The following is a 10,399-nucleotide window of genomic DNA, read 5'->3' as shown; positions in this document are numbered from 1 at the left end:
GCTCCCAACTGTGACACAACAAAAGGCAGCACTGGGGTGGCTTTGTAGAGGGCCAGCACAGTCCCGGCACATAGCAAGGCTCAATGCAGGTATGTTCCTTCTCTCTATTGATAAGGTAAAAAAACTCAAGAACATACCAATGAACAGGATTCTACAAGGCAACTACGCAGATCTCAAGGAGAAAAATATTTCCGTTTATGCAACTAATCACGTCAATCATTTGGGAACCAGATCAAAGCTCAGATGATGATTATAATCATGGTTGGGAAAAGGATCTTGGCCCCAGTGGTTTTACAATCAACTCCCCCAGCAAAGTCCAGGTCCTGGTTTATTTTCCCACTTAGCCACACTGTGCACTCCACTCCACTCCTCACCAGCTGCTTTTCCTGCACAGAGAATGAACGGGGGTCATCTCCCAGGTGAGAACTGCTCACCTCATCCCAGAACCTTCACCAGAAACCCTAAGTTTCCTGGAATAGTTAGTTAGGCCCAGGAGCCAAGCTCTTTGAGATCGAATCCTGCTCTGCCATTTACTGTGTGACCCTGGGCAAGTTCCTTGACTTCTCTGTGCCTCACAGGGTTGAGAGGGTTTGAAGAGACAATGCCCAGGAGTGCCAGCCTAGAGCTCGGAGCACAGAACACACTAAACACGCGGGTGTTATCACTCATGTCACGATGCCAATGCAGCACGTGAGGCCCTCTGTGCCTGCCCTGGACCGCACTTGCCTTTCGCTCCTCTGCGTCCTGCTCCTTCGGGTCCCCCGGTTTAGCCAGCACAATGTGCTGAGTGGGCTGAGACACCAGGTCCCAGCAGCATGTCTGGATCACGGAGCTCCCAGGTAGTAGGCTGCCTGTCCCACTTGGAGATGGGAGAAGGAATTCTATGGGCGCTAGAACAACAAGAAACAGCACATAAGGTCAGAGACATTGAAATCGCCACCACCTCTGGAGTCCATCCAACACTCCAGGCACTCTGTGATATGCCATTTGCGTTTTCAAATGCCCACAAGTGACAGCAAATGCCTAAAACCTGAGCTGGTGGTCATTTCTCCGGGGCACAGATGGTAAGGACAGGGGAGGTGCTACACAGAAACAAGTCACTCCCTGTGAGCAGGGCAACCGAGCTGGCCCTCAGGTCCTGCTCTGTTGGACCTGCCTCACGGACCCTCGCCCAGGGGAGCATCGTGGTTAGAAGTGTGGGCTCTGGACTCAGACCGTTGGGGTTCAGCCCCCAGGTCCCATGAGTCAGCTTCACGCCAGCAGCAACACACTTCACTTGCTGGGACCGTGGCTTCCTCTTCACAATGTTAGAGCAAACTTCAGACCAACTTCATGGAGTTGTTGAAATGCCTGTTCACACCCCAGGTATTTACAGGATGCCTGCAATATGCTGGACACGGCAGACAACAGCGCATAGAACAGACAGATATCCAGTCCCCCCGGAGTTTACATTCTAAGGGTGGGAGATTACACTAAAACTTGTAGGGTCCTCAGAGCAGCACACAGCCCTCAGTAGGTTCTCAGTAATGTCACTGTTATTTTAGTGGCATTATAAATTGGTGCATTTACAGAAAACTATCCTTTGAGAATGTCAAGAAGGTTATCTGCGGTCAAATTATCCCCTGATCCCCTATGAAGTAGGCGGGATGGTAATTATGATCCCATTTTACAGATGGGAGAGAGGTGGGAATGGGACAATACATAGCTCAGATCTATTAAATGTATGCACGACCTACACACACACACACACACACACACACACACACACACACACACACACACACACACACACACACACACACACACACACACCTGTTTGTAGATGGAGAAACTGAGGTGCCTGGAAGCAAAGTGATTCCAGAGAGAAGCCTAGAATCACACAGGTGGGAAAAGTCAGGTGAGATCTTGAACCCAGGTCTCCTGGTTCCCAGCCCAGCGGTCTGTCCTCCTCCTCTAACCTGCACCCGCTATGGTTCCTCGTGCGGAGGGGAAGGTAATAACTTTCAAGTGACCATGCTCAAGAGTGACCCCATCAGTAGCCCATTAAGAACTACTTAACAATCACAATGCAGGCCCCCTGCCAAACAGCTCCAGACGCTGACTTGTCTTAGAGTGAGGATAGACAGGAAGGAATCCACTGACTTCCCTCTCAGCTTCCTGGGAAGGGGAAGTGCGGCAAATAGTGATGACAAAACCCAGCATTCTGGAATTTTCTTTGGCTTGTATCCACATGGCCAAGCCTGGTCCAGGCCTTGTAAGCCATCACTAGGACTGTTCTTGTTTTTTTAAATGGTATTTCTGTTTTGAACCATAACTCATGGGTATGGCTCAGAAATGGGGGGAGGGTACCGAAGGGTGATGGTAAAGGGTAGACAGTGCCCCTCCCTGGTCCTCCAGCACCAAGTCCCCTCCCTGGAGGCTACCGGCTAGGGGGCTCTTCACATGCCCTTCCAGAGCTAGTCTGTTCATTTACAAACACTCCTGTCCCCCACACAATGGCAAACTAGTTGCACTGCACTAAATTTACTCCTTTCATTTACTATGTCTTTGAGTTCTTTCTGCACCAGCCCATTTACAGCCGCTGCATTTTCTGGTGAACGGGCCACAGAGCAGTTAGCGGCCCCTAGTAACAGATGCAGGATACTCCTGGTTTGCACACATAGCTTGCATGCAGTGGGCTCTCTAGAAATCGGGTTGCTGGGTCAAAGGGCATGTGTGCTTGTAATTCAGATGGACGCTGGCTGGCACATACCCCTCCACAGGCTGGACCCACTTCACGCCCACCAGCAGCATAGGACCTGGCTTCCTCCTGAGGATCCCTGCCTCTGGGTCCACAGGTGAAAATCTCACCACCTCCCTCTCTGCTCATATCACTCTATGGCTCCCCCTGACTTCGGCATGGAGTCCAGGCCCCCTAGCCTGGTATCTGAAGCTCCAGGAGGCTGGGCCCTAATGACTCATCCAGCTGCACGCTCATCCAACTGATACAACTGACTCCAAAAGGTGGTGATGAAAATGTACAATAAGCAGACGCTTTATGCATATTATCCCGTTTAATCTTCAGCATGACTCTGATTACCATGGCAATATCCACAGATGGAGAAAGAAGTTCAGAGAGGTCAGTGACCTTCCCAAGTGTCCACAGCGGGGCAGGGCAGATGCGACCCCCCACCTTGGGTTGCCTGCTCTTCCCATCTCCCCAGCCATCTCACCAACAAGCAGAAATCCTCTCCCATCTAGTACAGCCCGACTGCTGATGCCCTGAGCCCACTGAGCGCAGCCCCAAATCTCCCCTGCCTTGCCTTCACCCTTTTCCAAGGATCCAGGAACAGCAGGAAGGAACCCATTTGGAGGACAGCTCTCAGTCGATTCATTCATTCAGTGGACAGACATTAGGACCAGTGCCAGGCCGCAGGCAGCGGCTGCAGAAACAGCAGTGGCTGACAATGCAGAGTGTAGGGAGCTCTAGGTCAATACCAAGTCCTAGTTCCTTGGAGGGCAAAAGCCATGGTGATTGCCTAATGCTGAGACTGTGGAACAGTCTATGACTTGCTCAAGCCCTTCAATCCAGAGACAAGTGGTGCCTGCCCTGGGGTACTGGCCTCCCCACTTACTGGACAGTGCAGTGGTCACCCCTATGCCTCAACCAAAACGTCTGGCCTCAGAGCCAGCGCTGCCACCTATTAGGCACATCATCTCTCGTTCCTCAGTTTTCTCAACTGTAAGATGGGACTACGAAGAGGTGGCATGGTTATTACAGTGCCTGGCTCCCAGATAGCAGGCTACAGCCAAGAACTGGTAGTATTCTAACGTCGTCAGAGTCTGCGTTGGAACGTGAGAATACAGTCTTCAGAGTTCAACTTTAGGCTCGAATGCCACCTGCCCGCAGGTGACAGAAACACATCAGCCAGGAGCAAATTACGGGATTTTCACTAAATTATCATACAAGGTCGGGAAACGGGATTTTCTGCCTAAAGGGAAGGTTCTGGACAGAAACCTGAATCTTTCCAGCGTCAGTTTCAACATTTGCATGGTAGACGCTGAAGCTCTGACACCCACCGACCTGGACTCGAATCCTGGTTACTCCCCTAACTACCCGAGGCGCTCGTTCAAGTCACTGAAAGCCCTCTGTGGAGCACAGTCCCTGCCCCCAGGTCGCCAGGGCGTTACACGGGACAGGTGAGTACAGGTTCTCTGAGCCGAGCGCGCGGCCCGAGCGCCGCACAACGCAACAGCTCTCCTGACCAGAGTCGCCCCCTGACGCGCACGCGTCCGCCCCCAGCAGCGACTGGTGACCGTGGCGGCGGGCCGGGATCGCAGGCCGGTTCCGGAGCCAGGGCCGCCCCTGCTTCAGTACTGGCGGCCGCGGACGGCGCCGGACCCGCTCTCGGGCGGGGGGTCTCAGGGACGGGGAAGAGGTCACCAGAGCGGGGACTGGGGCGGCGGGGGAACAGACGGGCACCTGCGCCGAGGGACGCGCGGGGAACGGACCGGCCCGGCGCAGGCCCCAGTCACGTGCCAGGGCCTGGGCACCGCCCCGGGCATTCACACCCGCGCCGCTGGGCTGGGCTGCACCGGGACGCGCCCACCCCGTCCCGGGGACAACCCCCCCCCCACTCCCGGGGAGTGGGGCGCGCGCGGCAGAGGGGAGGGGCCGCAAGTCCAGCCACTGACCCGCAGCCTGGCCGCTGTCCCGCTGCATGTCGCCCGCCCGCCGGGGCCACCACCCCGCGCCGGCGGCTCCGGGCTCGGCCCACCCGGTGCGCCAGCCCAGCGCCTGCCGCTCCGCCCCGCGCCCTCGGCTCCGTTTCCGCCCCGCCCCGCACGCCGTGGGCGGGCTCTCTGGAGCCGTCGTTCCCCGCGCTGTTGCCCGTCACAGGGGCGCGGGCTTTGTCCGCCTTGGACTGCGTCTGGCCGCTGAGACGTGGGCGGGCGCGTGGGTCGAGAGTCCCAGCCGCGCGGGGGAGCTCCGGGCTCCAGGCTTTCGGAGTAACCGGGGTCTGGGCGGGGCCAGAGCGGGAGGGGCGGAGGACAGGGCAGCCCCGCCCCGCGGCCGAAACCCCGCTTTGAGGCTGCGGGTCCCTCCACCCGCCCCGTCAGTTACGTAAGTGCCCCTATTTATACGTCTCAATATTTTCAAGGCACACAAGAATGCATGATACATTAGCACTGTGGCGAAATTAGAAAATCCAGAGCAGCCAGCCCCTCTCGCGGAATCCAGCACCTCAAAGCCAACCACCTGTAAACCCATTGGAGGGCCTCCTTTACGTTAAAAAAAATTTCAAAATGCACTTTAAAAGATAATTCTAAACATTTAGAGATAGCCACGAGCTCCACCCGCCTTCCAGTGGCAACACTTCCACGTTCGCATATCTCCTTTCGGTTTGTGGCAGGTGACCCGAAGGCAGTCATGGGCTCCACACACTCTCTGTGTGTAATTTAGAGGTTACCTATAGGAAGGAACGGTCCCTGGAGCCACACGGTCTGAGTCCACCAGCCTACCTCTGCTGGGTGACCTTGGGCTGGTTACTTCACCTCTCTGGGCCTCACTCTCTTCATCTGAGAAGTGGGGATAATAGTAGTGCCCATTAGATAGGACGGTTGTAGGATCAGTGACCTAATACTCCTAAAGTACATCAGAGGCAGTCAAGAAATGTGTCAGTTATTGTTTCTGAGGTTTTCTGCATGTATCGAGGGTAATGATCAGTAATCATGTAAATACATAATTTGGTCTTTTCATACTCCCCACAGCTCCCCACTCCTTTCCCTTGTTTTTATTTTTAACCAACCAATGGCTTCAACAAATAAGCCACTAAAGGTCTCTGTTCCTCAGTTTCTTCCTCTGTAGAATAAAGATAATATTAATAGCATCACAGGGATGTTTGAAGATTAAATGAGATGCTGTGAGAGGTGAATGTATAGAATTGTTGAGTACCACACCTGGTGCCTGGTGTGTATTTCGCGGCTAATGACATAAATAGCTGCTCTTACCACTGGTGTTGTCCATGCCCACAGGGAAGCCCCAGGGCTTAGTCAACCTGGACTGGGACTCCAGAGAAGGAAAGGATCCCAGGAATCCTGAGTACCAGCCCTTTTTTTTTGCCAGTGGAGGAAACTGAGTCCTGGAGAGGGAGAGTTGCTTGCCCAAAGGAAGCTCCTTCTACCTCCCCATGCAGCTTCTCAATTCAGTCTAATTATATGCAGCAAATACAGGAGGAGATCTCCTCCTTGCAAAACTGAGTAAAAAATATTCTCTTAAAATAAATCCTTGAGATTAGCTAGGAAAATTGTGAAAGAGAAGAATATTCAAGTGAGACTTGTATTTTCTTACATCAGCCTGTACATAAAGCCACTGGAATCTAATCAGTAAGGTGCTGATAGAGGAATGGATGAATACATGAGTGTAACAGAAGATGGAACCAAAATTAAATCCCAGAATACGTGTTAGTTAATTTTTATGACAAACATAATAGCTTAATTCAGAAAAAAGAAGAGAATGAATTATTAATCAATACTGCTAACTGGCTACCCACCTGAGAAGAAAAAGGATGGACTCCAATCTAATTTCAAATACAAAAGTAAATTCTAGATGGATTACAGACCTAAAGTAATAAAGGAAACAATAAAAATAATACAAGACATTGGGATCCCAATATCATGCTCAGCTAGATAGCTCAACTGGACCACCCTCTCAGATCAAAGTACAGAGATGGGAGATTGTTTACAACAAACTTAAAATGCCCTGCTGAACCCACGGGGAAATATCCCACACATAAAAAGAATAATCACACCTCCCACACACAAAAAAGAATAATCAGCCCAAAACAGAGTGGGTGTTAACACAGAAATCTGAGCTCCACAGGATACAACCACCTATAACATGAACTTCAAGTTTTAGGGACTCATGCTGGTTCAGTGGACCAATGAAGAAAACCTGCTCATACCTGCTGCCTCTGGGTGGAAAAACCACAAATGATATAAATAAATAGTTTCTCCTGAGAATTTGTAGCCAGAGGACTACTCCCATGTGTGTCTGGGGTTCAAATTTGCACTGCCCCCAAAGTAAACTCACCCATCAAACTGAATTAAAATAGTTGCAGGTTAGTATCGCCCCCTGGAGCCCAGAATAAGCAGATGCAAATGTTCTCTGGAGAAAAAGTATCTTCAATCCAGGCCCATCACCGTATACCATATATGAGCTCATAATAAAAATTACCACAGGCACGAAGAAATAATGCAATATAAGTGAGATTCTGAAGAGTAACATTAATTTAAATACTGAAGTATTTCTGATAGTAGACACATAATCCACAGACTAAAATTAATCATGTATAAACAAAAAATGTTAAAAGAAAAAATGGAATAAAAAGAGTTCAAAGAACAAAAGTCAAACAAAATAACCAGGAACATTTGAAAAAGAATCAACTAAAACATCTTGAAATAAGAAATATAATCACTGAAATAAAAACCTCAGTTGATGGGTCATATAGCAGATCAATTATCTGAAGAGAAAATCAGTTAACTGAAGGACAGATTTGAGGATATTACCCAAATGCAACTCAAAGTGACAAGGAAATAACAAATAGGAGAGAGAGCTTTGGAGGCACACATGATAGAATATGAAAGTCTAACGTCTGTCTAGTTAGAGTTCCACAAGATGAAAATAGAGAAAGTGGAGGAGAAGCTATACTTAGATGATGACTGAGAATTTTTCACAATAGTTCGAAGTTGCCAAATTTCAGATCTAGGAAGAACAACGTATAGTAAGCAGCATAAATAAAAAGAATCACACATAAACATATCAGATGGAACAAGAAGACATCAAAGATAGAGAAGTAAAAGACAGATATTCAACGGTTACCATATTTCATCAATTCTAAGTTGCATATTTTCTCACCATTTAACATGCATGACGTTGGGACCAATCTTATTGATAGAGTATTACGATTCTAATTGACAAATTGACAGAGTATTTCTTACTGGTAATAAAATATTGGTGGATCATATACTCAGTGATGTCTTAGAGTGAGTGAAATATGGTAGACTGGCCACAGACATGTCAACAGCAACAACGGAAACCCAAAGACAGAGACATGGTAAATTCAAGGTTCTGAGAGAAAATAAAAATAAAAACAGCATTTAGATGGCTGTTTCTGTCCCTGGGGAAAACTGGACAAACTATATGAAAAAATTGTTTTCAGATATTGGACAACAGACAGAGCAGAGCTCTGATCCCTGAAGGAAAAGAAGCAAATAAGGAAACTCTATAACCTGGCTTCCCGTCTGGAGGTACTTCCCCAAGTGCAGTGCAAGGAAGAGGAATCAGAGCAGGGCACACATTTGCTGAGTTGAGGAGAGAGAGAGAGAAGAGAGGGAAGCCAAGGCAGCTGGGACTTCAGAGGCAGAGAACCAGACATGAGAGGACTATGGGGAGAAAGATCTAGGACTCTACAGAGGGCTTCTCTCGTGTCTATGGATGAATAGTAAGCCAAGAATATATCAGATGAAACTTCTTGAGCTAAAAATCGAATAACTACTAGATCTCTCAAAGGGCTGGGAGACATTTGAAGTTTAATCAGTCAGAGCGGAAAGACTTTGTTGAATACCCCAGGGCATTGAGTAGAGACCCCAGAATGGCCATGCCTTAGGAATAGGGCCCACCTAGCGCTAATGTGAAAGCAAGCCTAGGACCCGATCTAACAGATAGTAAAACTAAACTTCAAAAGTATCAGACTGATCTGCAAGTAAATTAACTGTCTGACAGAAGAAAGCCAATCATTCTTTAAAGGAAGAAAACAAGGTCTTCCCTGGTGGCGCAGTGGTTGAGAGTCCACCTGCCGATGCAGGGGACACGGGTTCGTGCCCCGGTCCGGGAAGATCCCACATGCTGTGGAGCGGCTGGGCCCGTGAGCCATGGCTGCTGAGCCTGTGTGTCCGGAGCCTGTGCTCCGCAACGGGAGAGGCCAGAACAGTGAGAGGCCCGCGTACCGCAAAAAAAAAAAAAAAAAAAAAAAAGGAAGAAAACAAAAACTAAACACTCAGCAACATAACATTCACAGTGTTCAGCATCCAGTCAAAAATTACTAGACAAATGAAGAACCATGAAGATGTGAACATAACTAGAAAAAAAAAGTCAATAGAAAAAGATCCAGATATGACAGATGATGGAACTGGCATTCAAGGGCTTACAAGAAGCTATTATTAATATGCTTAAGGATGTAGAGAAAAACATGAAACCAATTAAGAGATACAGTAAGATGAAACAGAGAACCAAATGAAACTTCTAGAACTGAAACATGTAATGTCAGAAATTAAAATTCATTGGATAAGTTTCAGAGAAGATTATACCCTACAGAAAACGAATAGTGAATATGGAAACATAGTAATAGAAGTGATTCAAACTAAAGTACAGGAAAAAAAGCTGAAAAATGAATAATCCTCAGTGACTTATGGGATATCAAATGGCTATATAATTAGAGTATTAGAAGAAGTATAGCAGGAACTAATATTTAAAGAAATAATGAACAAAAAATCTAAATTTGATGAAAATTATAAACGCAAAAATCCAAAAAGCTCAACAAATCCCAAGCAGCACACACACACACACACACACACACACACCCAATGCACGTCTGAAATTGCTGAAATACGGGAATAAAAGAGAGAATCTTAAGAGCAGCCAGAGAAAATAGTACATCAAAAGAAGAGCAAAGGTCTAAGACCTACACTACCTGGCTTTTCAAGATTCAGTATGAAGTCTTATAACTGTGGTATTGGCATCAAAGATAGACAAATAGGTCAATGGAACAGAATAGACTCCAGACAGACCCACACATTATGTGGTCGATTGATTTTTGACAAAGGTGTAAAGAAAATTCTGTAGAGAAAGGACAGTCTTTTCAACAAATGGTGCTAGAACAATTGGCTATCTATATAAAAATGAATTTTGATCCATACCTTGAACCATATATGGCAATTATCTCAAAATGGTCATAGACCTAAATAAAAATAAAAATTATAAAAATTCCAGGAGAAAACATAGGAGAAAATTGTTGTGATTTGGGGTTGGACATAGATCTTAGGTACAGTACCCAAAGCATAAGACATTGATAAAACAGTGAAAAGGCAAACTATGGACTGGGAGAAATTATATGATTATATAAATAAATGTGAATGTGTGTGTGTGTATCAACTCCCACAATAAAACAAACAAACCCATTTAAAATTGTCAAAAGATTTGAATAGACACTTTACTAAGAAGATATACAGATAGCAAATAGGTACATGAAAAGATGTCAGAGCGTTAATCATGTAAATAAAAATGAAAATTAGAAGTACAATGACCTACCACTACATACTTATAAGAATGTCTAAAATTAAAAAGGCAGACCATACGAGG

Source organism: Orcinus orca, chromosome 4, assembly GCF_937001465.1.
Source record: "Orcinus orca chromosome 4, mOrcOrc1.1, whole genome shotgun sequence".
NCBI classification, from domain to species: Eukaryota; Metazoa; Chordata; class Mammalia; order Artiodactyla; family Delphinidae; genus Orcinus; species Orcinus orca.
Note: the sequence above shows the minus strand (reverse complement) of the source record.